Source organism: Micrasema longulum, unplaced genomic scaffold (assembly GCF_059751315.1).
Source record: "Micrasema longulum isolate JH-2025_06_02 unplaced genomic scaffold, ASM5975131v1 h1tg000280l, whole genome shotgun sequence".
In the NCBI taxonomy this organism is placed as follows: Eukaryota; Metazoa; Arthropoda; class Insecta; order Trichoptera; family Brachycentridae; genus Micrasema; species Micrasema longulum.
In genome coordinates this window covers 1,061,583-1,073,411 of record NW_028277484.1, presented here as the reverse complement: position 1 = coordinate 1,073,411, position 11,829 = coordinate 1,061,583, and the positions used below count along the sequence as shown (strand labels likewise).

The window sequence follows — 11,829 nt, the reverse complement described above, 5'->3', positions numbered from 1 at the left end:
CATTGTTTTTACTAATAACTTATTATATTGTACTTGTTATAATTTATGGTTTAAAGCAAGCGCAGATTAAATTATTAAAACTGTTAAATTCATTTGCATTTAGATGAAATCGCACTAACGGAGAAAACTGAGCATAATTTGTTTGAAATAATTTGGAGTAGAAAGTATGTTTAAGTCTGATGGTCTCCGAAAGTTTATTTCATTTACCTTTTATGGATTATTTGAAGATATGCTGTTTAAAAAATAATAGTAATAAGTACTATGGGTGCATGTCTCGAGAAATTTATTTATTTAGAAAAAAAATACTTGTACATAACTTCAAACACTTGATCATTATAGGCGCAAAAGAAACGTAGCACCCAACCCATAAGCCTTTCTCTAGCCATAGACAAAAGAAATATGTCTGTTTGAAGATATAGTTTGTGGTGCTTGTACTATTAATCTGTGGTGGTGCTTGCTTACTGCTTATTATGATATTTGACGTTTGTGTTTGTGATTGTGACCGATTGTGACGTTTATGTCATTTTGTATTGCAAACGAGCGTATAATTTGCATTGTTTTTTTCTGATTTGCAATCTGAAAAATCTAGTTTAACTTCTCTTTTTCATTTATAGTAAGCGCTATTTTTATATTTAATTTATTTTACTCCTTTTTTGGTAATTAGTAATTATTTGATGCCATGATAATATTATTTTTGTTCGACTTTTTTGATTTATTATTTAAACGTCCTTTATTTCAGAACGTAAATATAATAATGGATTTTGAAAAGATGTGTCGCTGCTGTCTGAATGCAAAGAGAGAAAATAAAAATATTCATTCAACTATTGAAATTGACGGTAAACAAGAAGTGATTTCTGGAGTATTTCTGAATTGCTTAAACGTTGAGGTTTGTTAACCTTTAGTTTAGTTTATTACATTCTTTAGATAGGATTCATTTAATCACTTACAAACGCCTTTTCTTTCAATATTACTTTTAATAGTTTATGGAATATATGAATGATTGATAATTTGAGCAATAAAATATGGCGAAGTCCCTGTCACTGACAAACCATAAAAAATAGGTTGTAAATGTGATAATTTCATAAAACTTACGCAAAATATAAATAACAAAGAAAAACTAAGGTCAATGCTTCGATATCCGACATAATTTTTGAAAGCTATATTGAATTAAACCAAACCAATCAAATAATCTATTTTGTAACTTTTATGGTACCAAATGATGAAAAATATGACCATTTAAAGGTACTTAAATTGCATGTATAACTAAGACCGTTAAAATAATTATTGTTTTTAAACATTCCCATGATATTTTAGGCAATTCCGTCTAGTGGTAGTTTTACAAATAATTTGATAGATATTAAAAATGCAAATATTTTTTGTAATGTAATAATATTTGTAGTTACAATTCTTACCTACTCTTCCCACATACATTTTTGGTTCAAAATCGTATATATTTTAAGTGTTGTTATTTAAAAGGTAACACTTTTACAAAAAGGAGTTGTAAACCATTTTAATTACTGCTTAACTAATCATGTGTCGAAATTTTACGACGCAAATGTACCCCATTTGCCGAACATTTTGCGTTTGCTGGCGCTGAATTTAAACTTTATTAGGATCGTTGTTTACATACAAAAATCAAACATAATCGCTGAAGGATTGCAGTTCTTGATTAGTATCTATATAAACTGTATATTTACATGCTTATTACTCTGCAATAATGTCCATATTAGATTAAATGACATTCTTGAGGAAAACTGTCATTATTTGGTAGTTCCTTGGAATGAATAAAATGAAGGCTGAATCACACGACTGCATTTTTTTACCAAACTCCATTTTAGAATAAACAGGCTATCAAAAAAGTAGTAAAGCAGTTTACAAATAAATGAGTAAATATCCCACTAAATTATCACTTTGCGGCGAGTTGCGATCTGTCACGATCTGTTTAGTCAGTGAATTATGTGTATTTTCAGTATACCTTACAAGTAACTAAGTATATAAAAAAACATAACAATGTGCGCTTGACAGATTGATAATAGTAGGTATATGCTGCGTAAAATGTCGGCGATATCTGCTTTGAGGTAAGACCGGCATATAAAGGACTTTCCTCGTGTGTCCTAGACGGTCTATCCAAATGTTATATTTTAATGGTAAAAATATGTCACAGCTAATAATTACGAAATAAAGGCCTAATACATAGATTTATTGCAAGTAGTATCTTTAAGGGAAATGAAATAACTTAAACAATCACAAACTATGCAGAAACTCGTTCCTATTCCCATTTTTTTTATTTCAGTAACACCCGGCACTCAACTTTAAAATACAAAAAATATTGAAGTTAAATTTCCTATCACTAAACTGGTCATCTATGCTTGACCTGAACTAGAAATATAATACCGCTTTGGTAATCGAGTTGACAACTTCATAGCTATTAAAAGTGTATGTTAAAGGTACGCGTACACTTGCCTCGCAGACGGACTTCCCAACATTGACCTTACCCGTTTTTTTATTTTAAATAGACAATATGAACATATAAAATGTTTAACAACCTTATTACTTACATAACTTGACTATTCCATATTTTCAGATGACTAGCGAAGATGGTTTTCCACAAAATATTTGTATTTTTTGTATAACAACACTCCAAATGACACACTCATTTAAAAGGATCCTGGAAAATTCTAAAAATATTTTAATGCAATATTTAGAAAATAAAATTTGTTCTTATGATGACACTAGTACAAATGTGGAGTTTCTTTGCACTTCAAACGAAGCAGAAGATGTCAAGCAATATTGCCCACAAGTGGATTTCATTAATTCTCCTGTTCAAGAAGCGAACCCTGAAAAGCAATTCACTTCAAATACACATATTTATGTTCCACCAGTAAAAGAAAAAAGTAGCAACAAATCTAAGGATCCCAATCCATACTATTTTTGCACAATTTGCAGTTGCAGATTTTCAGAGCGAAGAAAACTATATAAACACTGTTGCTCTCATCACCCACAAATTAAACAAATGGGCAGACCGTGCGACTATTGTAACGAAAGGTTTGATGATTTTCAATCTCTGTTAGTACACAGAAGAAAACATTTAACACCTTATGTCTGTTCCCTCTGCTGGAAAGGATTTATGGAAGAAACAAAACTTACTGAACACGTGAACACTTGCAAATCAAAAGAAATAGTGACTGAAAAAGTATCAGTTCCGAAGAAAATAATGTGTCATATATGTGGAAAATCGTACCCAGTTGGATATATAAAAATTCACATGCTAATTCATGGCGAAAGTAAAATTAAATGCAAGTACTGCGGGAAGAACTTTAAGCAACCTTGTAATTTAAATTCCCATATTATTTGGAATCACACAAGAGAAAAGACTCACAAATGTGAATTTTGTAAAATGGTTTTTATGACATCGAGTACAAGAACTAGGCATGTGAGAAAAATACACAAAGAGGAAAAAAATGTTATTTGTAGCTTGTGTGGAAAACGTTTTTTTTGCGCCGCAGGGTTAAAGAGACACATGCTCTCTCATACTGGGGTAAAGAGTTTTACTTGTGATCATTGTGACAAAGCCTATCAAACAAGATATGGATTAAATGTGCATCTTAAATCCCACCACATTTAATGAACTGATTTGCTATCAACTAACACTGTTGTATATCATATAAAGGAAATATATATTTAAAAAAAAAAAACAATATTTTTTTAATAATATCATTTTCAATAACCCCTTAAAAATTGGACACATTTATTATTTTTACTTAAAATGCTTGCAATAATATTTTCTGTATTCAATATCACAATTAAGTATTTAAATTTATTATTATTCAATTGTACCTACTGTAAAATTAGTTTTTGTATTAATTGTTTCTAGATTTTGTTTCATGCATAAAAAAATAGTTCCAAAAGCTAAAAAGGTAGTTATTTGCAATAGTTGTAGTGAGATATGACACTTTTTAGTGTTTATCAATTCCATACAAATTTAAAAAAAAACTTACTAATTATTAGTAAAAACACACTATGTTAATTGTTACTAAAGCATAAAACCTGTGTGTGTCATATCTAAACCGAATTTTTGCTTATGAATCTCCAGATATTGTGTTATCGCTTAAAAAACAATACTTCGCTTTTCATACTGATTTTTTTTTTAACTGCTCATTGCTACAATATCGAATGATCCGAAATTTCTTGCAGAACATTGCCTCATGTTTAACTCATTTTATGATTTGTATCAAAAAGCTGCTTTTTTGATTATGACAGCGGTATAATATAAAGGATGACTGAACTATTGATCACTAACCAACTACATGGTTTCAGATGTGGTAGATCTGCGATTACTAATCTAACGATAATCACCAACTATGTGTGCACCGCATTGGATTACAGGGTACAAGTAGATATTTCATATTATGATTTCGCAAAAGCCTTTGATTAGGTGGATTACTTGATACTTAAGAAATTTGAAATACTAGGATTTTCTAATTTCTTGCTAATTTTTTTTCCCAATTATTTGTATGATAGGCAGCAGTTTGTGTCATACGGGAGATACAAATCAGAGAACTTTTAAACTCGGTCTTTAGTACCACAGGACTCAAATTTAAGACTGCTACTTTTTTGTTTATTTTTAAATGATGCAGGTAAAATCATGAATTGTTCTTTGAATTTTTCCTTCTTTAATCAAATTCACGGAAATCTTCAAAAAATGTTATGGGAAAATTCAGTATGTTCAATTATTTATCTCAGAGTGAAACACTATCTGTACTATTTGAAGGTATTGATAATAATTATCTTACTGACACTGATTCAGATGAAGAGGGGTAAGAAGTGATAATGTTATTGTTCATCGTATTTACATAAAATAATTTGAATTTTCATACTATATTTTATCCATAGTTCTGTTAATTTTTGACATTGCATACATGTAGGTACTAATTAATCTGTTTTTATTTATTATCAAGTCTATTGCTTTTATTAAAAATATGTGGTTTTCAAAACAAAAAAACTTCTACTTTTAGATGGCACAGAATCTAGCTGCATGGAAGTGGCACCTGAACCTCGTGTATCTCTAACGTCTTCAGTTGAAACTTTAACTGACTCCTCGAGAGCTGCCGAACCGGACAGAAAATGGATAAAAGGTTCTATATAGTGCCTCAATACAATTTGCCTTAAGATGCGGTGCAATAATGGAGTATTTTTGTGAATGCAGCATGTCCACTGAGTTTTGTATAAAACTAATAACTTTACAAACAAATATGTATGCAACATGACTTTGAATATGAAAGATGAAAAATTGATGTTAAACTTTTTATGGGATATCATATTTTTTCTAATATTCCCTTATCGGTCAACGGCAAAAGATCTTAGTGTCCCTATTATTCTCGATACAGTGGCATCTAACCAATTTTGATAATTTGTCTAATCTACATGTAAATAATGATGATTCAATTCGACCTAATAATTCTGACTTGAGTATTCAAAATAAGATCAATGATAGATACTTTGAATGCACAATTTTCTCATGTCCATCATGGTATGAAAGAACTAGCTGTAGACCAGTCTATCTCAAGGTGGGCAATAACGCCCCCTTGTGGGCGCTGGAGGCCTTCAGGGGGGCAGTAGAAGCCGCAAAGGAGATTAGGGGGCTGTAGCTGATTTAAAAAAATGGCAAAAAACTTTTTTTTCCTAATATTTCACACAAAAATAAATTTCATTCTTATTCCTACTGTTTCTATTTTATTTATCACGGCCGTGTTAATCACAATCAAGTTCTAACAAGTTTGTGTTAACCTTAATGATAAATAGACTTGTGCGTCTGATTCATCCTTCACATTAGATAAGTTTTTAAATGATTTGTTTTAATTTTAATTTTAAAAAATGTAAATTTGATTAAGTAGGTGTGCATTTCATACTAAATGCTTAAGTCTCCTTTGAAATGTATGTTAAAACTCAGTACAACAATAGGATATGGCGCTTTTAAAAATAATAATTGCAATAGCTATTTTTAAGATGCCCAACAGAGTGTAGGCTCAAAAGTTTTAGAGAGTTTAAGAACATTTTTCATTCTCAAAGTGGGTGGTGGGCAAAATAAGTTTGAGAACCTACGCTGAAAACAACTCAGTGATTATATTCAAAGATAGATCATGCATCAAACAACATCTGGTAATACTTCAATCAAAAGGGGATATAAACTTTGGTGTCCAGTAAACCAAAAAGGATATGTAAAAAAAATATTACATCAGGGTAAGAACACAGAATTACAAACAAGTTAGAATACAGCGGGGGGGGGGGTTCACCGCCACGAGACTTTTCAAGCAAGACTTCACGACAAACGGGTTGAAAAACACTTCTTTATCTGATATATAAAAAAGTAAGAGTTATATCATATTTACACCTACAATCATTGACATACAAAGATAAAATTCTCAACATCTTTTTCATTATCTCTTGTTTATGGTTGTGATTTGACAGGTGGAATGACATTCACCATAATCTGTGGACATTCATTTTGAAACATTCAACGCGTATTTGGCGTTTTATGATTGTTTGCAATTATGTGTGTTGATAAATATACATTTTAACGGTTTACAGTGATTTTTGAAACAATAATATCCTCCGAGTTCAGTATATTAAAATAAATATATCTAATTTTTTATATTTTAAGGTCCTTATTACCTCATTGTGTATTTGATTTGTTTCAGAACTTTAATATTATGGATATGGACAAAGTATGTCGATGTTGTCTGAATCCAAATACAAAACTAAGAAATATGAATTTTTTGATGGAAATTAATGGCGTAAAGGAAACTATTTCTGATTTTTTTCTGCATTGTCTAAATATTACGGTTAGTAATCTGGTTAAACAAAATGTTATGAATTTCACAATAAACCGGGCCTGAAAGTAGGTATATGAGTAACGTTTTATTATGTCCGCACTTAATAAATTAAGATCTGCGTTTATCCTAAAGAACTACATTATCTACTATGTAGAAATACACATTCATCCATATTTTGGGAAGGAGTTGCGTTTAGTATAAAGAACTGAACTAATCTGGATGTCTTCACTCTTTAGCATTTAGAATGGGAATATGGAGTTATTGCACTAGAATGTAAAGGTAGCGCGAAATTTGTTAACTTTCTTCAGAGAGGCATGTCTAATTCTAAATCTATGATGTTAGTTTTTTTCCACATTTAAAAATGTGCCTTCACAGTGGAATGTCAAGTAAATGAAAGTGAGCATCATCATACACCTCCTTCTGTTAGCGGTCAATCGAGGGAATAAAGCTGCCAAAGCTTCTCGTGGTATTTGGGGAGTGTACGGTGAAGACGCTACGAATGAAAAAACAGCTTGTCGATAGTTTTTGTGTTTCAAAGACAGTAATTTCGACCTGAAAGACATGGAGCGTTCCAGACAACCGGTGGCCTTTGATGAGGACTGCTGAAACCATATTATCCATGAAGATCCCCTTCAAATCACTGTAGAATTGGCTGAGCAGATGAATTGTAGTCACATGACTGTATACTGCCATCTTAAATCAATGGGAAAAGTCCAGTTTGGGTTCCACATGTTTTGAGTGAAAACAACAAAAATCAACATACAACAATTCCTGCTGGTTTGTTCCCGCATCATTGAGCTATGCATGGCCACATGCCTTTATGCAAATTCAACTCTGCAATTCCACAAAAAAAGGCTGGATCGTCAATATAGCATTATTCTGCAACACGATAACCCCCACCCTCATATTGCCAACTTTACAAAAAATTACATTCAAACATCCAGAAAAGTCCTGCCGCACCTTCCATACTCTCCAGACCTCGCACCGTTGGGTTTCCACATTTTCTGGTCGCTTTTGATCAATTTGTGCGGTGTTTCCTTCAATAATTTAACAATTTATATCATTTCGTCATTTGAATTTTAACAAAAAGGTTTCTAACTTTTTACTAAGCTCTTTATTGTACCATTTTCAATACAATTTACAAGTTTTAAGCAAATATATTATTTTCATACTTCGGCACCCATACACACGCACCCTCTCCTCATTCATTCCCACACGCACATGTATCCTCTCCCTCATTCATTCACGCATACACACATTCACATACACATGAATACAAACGTCACACAAATACAATTACTAAACTTCTTTTCTTATATATTATGTGTCATTATATTTACAGTGGATTTTTTTAATTGGCTTTAGTACTGTTAAGATTTTTCTAATTATTTTGTTTATGTAATAGCTGTGAAAATCCCAAATAAAATAAAATAAATAAATAAATAATGACGCCGAATTGGGGACATGGTTGGACGAATCCCCCGTGTAAAGGCCAGATGGTTTTTATCGCACAGGCATTGAAAAACTTTTAGAACGTTGTCAAGAAGCTGTAAATAATGAAGGAGAATACATTATTGACTAATTTATTGAATTTTTTTTTGTTGTGCCCTTTTGTTCTCTTTAGTTGGAAAAAAGATGGACTCAACTTATGTTAACACAGATAGATTCCATAATGCAGTTTTTTTTTTCAGATTGCTTCCAAAGATAGTTTGCCACAAAACATATGCATGTTCTGCATAACAACACTTCAAATATCATTTTCGTTCAAAACAATAGTTGAAAACTCTCAAAAGGTTTTATCCAATTATATTGAAGATAAAGTGATGCAAGAGGATACAAAAGAAGAAGTTCTTAATGCTCCCAGTAAACCAGTCAACATTGAACCATTTAGTTCACAAGTAGATTTTGAAGATGAAAACATTGAGGAGCAATATGAACAAAATGAGTATTCAAGCACTGTAAAAGAGGAAAGTAACGAAATATATTATTATTGCACTGTTTGTAGTAGCAAATTTTTAGAGCAGATGGAATTGTATGATCACTGTTGTACCGAGCACCCCGTCATGAAAATGGAAGGGGCGCCTTGTGGATATTGTAATGAGAGGTTTGATAATTCACAATCTCTATTGATACATAAAACCAAACATCTAACCCCTTACATTTGTCCACGTTGCTGGAAAGGGTACACAGAGGAAGAAAGACTTACAACTCATATGACTTCTTGCAAAAAAAATATTAAACTGCAAGAAAAACCCCTAAAAATAAAAAAAGCAAGAACAAGAGTAATTTGCCATGTCTGTGGAAAATCAGTCCCTCATGATTATATGAATGATCATTTATTAGTACATGGGGAACGTAAAAGGAAGTGCGAGTTTTGCGACAAAAGCTTTAAGAATTATAGTCAACTTAAGTCACATATTATTTGGACACATATTAGAGAAAAAAAATTTAAATGCGACTTTTGCGAAAACATGTTTATGACTTCCAGCTCTAAAAGTACGCACGTTAGAAATGTACACATGAACGAAAGAAAATTTGCCTGCGAGCTGTGTGAAAAAAGATTCTTTGGTTCTAGTGGATTAAAGAAACACATGCTTTGTCACTCTGGTGTTAAAAATTTTGTTTGTGATTATTGTAATAAGGCATATCAAAGAAGGGATGGCTTAAATGTCCATCTTAAAACAAATCATGTTCATTAAATCAAATGAACAAGAAACATGCAATCATAAAAATTTATTGAAATTTCAACTAGTCGACAAAAATTTGGACATACTCAAAATATTATTGATAAAAATTTAAAATCGTAGCTAACAAATAATTAACTATACATTGATAGCCTTGTCCGAAGAAAAAGTTTTTTTTTTAAATAAAAATTCCGTATATTATTTAATCAGTCAAAAGAAGAAATATGGTGTTTTAAAAAATATGTGTTTCTTATTAACAACATTCTACTGATGGTTGAATTATATAATATTGTAGTTCATGCATATAAATTGTATTTTTTTTATTACTTGGAGCATTGATTGTTATATGGGAATTTCTTTGAACTAAATAAAATAAACACAAGTATACAGATCAAGCTTTATAATCAATAATAAGGAATAATAATACACATCAAATAAAATCAATAAAAATGTATTTCACTTAGGATGTAATTACAAAAATAGCGGTGCTGTCATCTACCGGCCATCATGCAGTGATGGATGACGTCATTCAAATGTTTAAAAACCAAATACCACAGGTTTTCTAGTGCATTTTTTTTGTATAAATGATTTCAACACTACAATTCTTACCAATCTGAAGATGCCCGTTAGACAGTAAAAGACCCAAGTGGTCAAATAAATAAGTGGAAGTGTACAGAGTATTTTTATTTATACCCCATATGACAATATAAGTTATTACCTAATTTGTGTATATGCTTTTTGTTTAAATAAATTTCATGATACAGGGAAAGTATGGGAAACAAGTGTAGGAAAAAGTTGAAGGGAGCAGTTTGTTTATGTTATGGTTTTCTAAAAGAGTGTTGCTGTCTTCTAGCGGCCGTCATGTAGTGCAGCTGTTGTTTAGCGCACTTGTATTATGGTAAAATGATGCATCTCTATAAAGCTCAAATATAGATAATTGCCCTTAAAATGTTTTATGGCATTTTTAAAATTATTTTTTTATTTATTTTTGCACATATAATATTGCATAAATTTTTTTGTACACTTTGCCCAGCTAACAATGGTACATACCCCACTCAAATCAGAACTTTCATACAGTTACACTAAGTTGCCAATTGGCTAGGAAGCCTTATAAAAAATGATCTAAAATATCATATTGTTATAGATCTCAGAGAGTTGGATATTGTGAGCTGTGTTACGGCAAAATGATGAATCCTTTTGCCTTCAGACGGGTGAGCGGTGGATGACGCCATTAAAACATCTGTACAAGCCAGATAACATAGGTTTCCTAGAGAGTGACTGTGAGTTGAACATCGAGTAGCAGTGCCTTCATTTGCTGGATGTCGTAGCCATGCAAACAGCTGCGGAACGTTTTTATTCATGTTCCGGTGAACATTTTGTGTCTGAAAATAAGTGCAAACGGACTATCACAAATGATGAAATTTTGATTTATTTGGTAAGAAAATCGTGAAAAAACATGCTCTAAACTTTGAAATGCACACTCTTTAGCATGATTTTCAAACATCTCATTCTCCTCCAAACTATAGTTTTTGACTTCTGATGACTCCTCATCTTTCAAAGTAGCCTACTAATAGTGCTGAGTTTGTATAGATTGTCCATTTTCTGCCGCATTATGTATTAGTTTATAATAATAATTTTATAAAATTAATGCCACTGGATACTAGCACCGTTTTCCTTAAGTTGACCTTTCCGGTCATTGTTAAGACGGTCGTCTTGTTGAGCCCACGGCATATCATGGCCACTAGATAAAAGCACTGCTTTATTAGGAAACTGTAGCTTTAGGAGTTCTGTGAAAAGTTATACATTTAGCTGAATATTTTGAGGTAAGTGACTCCTTGTTTAAAGAGCAAAAGAGATTGAAACATGGGTATCCTAAAATAAGTGTGGAGAGTAAGAAGGGACAGAGAAAAAGTAGTTATCATTAGAAATTCACAAAAGAATATGTAAATACGATAACAAGATGCTAAAAAAAATAATGAGAAACATTGATTAAATATAATGTTACGATCCTAAAATTTGACTAAGAAAAAAATGTGTTAATAATTATTTTTTCGGCTCAATAAGGTCAAAAATATTGTTGATTTCAATAAGTAAATACCTGACGCTGCTTGTTTTAAGTTCCATACAGCTTAGCTTTAGAACAGGTATTTTTGTATCTAGTGAAGCTACTATGATTATTTTCTTGCAATTCAAATTTCAAAAAATATTTTATCTTTTATTTTGTATTGCATGTATTTACTTTTATTTTTTGCCAATAAACGCCGTATTTCGGCACTGAACCTGAATGCGCTAGTCTTTTTTCACAAAGTATC

At 31.5% G+C, this 11,829-nt stretch overlaps 2 long non-coding RNA genes across 3 annotated transcripts; both read left to right on the top strand.

Moving 5' to 3' along the window:
• Positions 1 to 431: 431 nt before the first annotated feature.
• Positions 432 to 3,432, top strand: LOC148282887 (uncharacterized). The gene is made up of 3 exons (XR_015821993.1): positions 432 to 613; positions 740 to 886; positions 2,585 to 3,432. It is a non-coding gene; the product is annotated as an uncharacterized LOC148282887 (long non-coding RNA).
• A 1,050-nt stretch (positions 3,433 to 4,482) lies between these two features.
• Positions 4,483 to 10,190, top strand: LOC148282886 (uncharacterized). 2 transcript variants are annotated; one of them, XR_015821997.1, is made up of 3 exons: positions 4,483 to 5,135; positions 6,699 to 6,842; positions 8,525 to 10,190. It is a non-coding gene; the product is annotated as an uncharacterized LOC148282886 (long non-coding RNA). The 2 variants fall into 2 exon arrangements; XR_015821996.1 differs by lacking the exon at positions 4,483 to 5,135 and adding an exon at positions 6,494 to 6,616.
• The last annotated feature ends 1,639 nt before the right edge of the window (positions 10,191 to 11,829 follow it).